Source organism: Pygoscelis adeliae, unplaced genomic scaffold, assembly GCF_000699105.1.
Source record: "Pygoscelis adeliae isolate BGI_AS28 unplaced genomic scaffold, ASM69910v1 Scaffold129, whole genome shotgun sequence".
NCBI lineage: Eukaryota > Metazoa > Chordata > Aves > Sphenisciformes > Spheniscidae > Pygoscelis > Pygoscelis adeliae.
Genome location: NW_008825431.1, coordinates 549,097 through 549,695, shown reverse-complemented (window position 1 = coordinate 549,695; position 599 = coordinate 549,097).

Sequence of the window (599 nt, the reverse complement as noted above, 5' to 3'; positions counted from 1 at the left end):
AAGAGCCTTTAGAGAAAGGAATGAAAGCAACCAGGAAAGTTGGGTTCACCCTATGGCAGCAGCTGGGAAGACTCTCCCACACTTTGCACGTTTTCTTTGTGCCACGTCCTGGTTTTGTTACCATTATTCCCATACTCAAAACAGGGGGATGATCAGCCAGACCTGCCTTAAGCGGCCGTGCCCCGGTCCTGTGTCAGCCAGACGTGATGCCTTCGCCGCTGTGGCAGCCCCCGTCAATCACAGCGCCAAAGCCACAGTAGGAAGCGCATGTATTTCTATTTACAATTACCATCAACAAGGGGAAGTGGGGGAAATCCCTCACAGCCAACCCCAAAGATATCTCTTTGTCTAGCCACCTCTCCCCGTTACCAGGAGGGAACAAAAGCAGGAAAGGCTATTTAACAGCGAAGCAAACCTCCTCGCCACCATATTGAATTTTCTTCCCCCCTTCTTCAAACAATGCCTCTTATTTGTAACCTGCAATCCACCCTTCATCCCCTACTAAACCCGCCGCGGATAAGCTAGTGGCGGCCCCAGGCATCTCCCCGGTTCGAAGGAAGGCAGGAGCCAGAAGAAATCCCCACCAGCAAACCTCACGG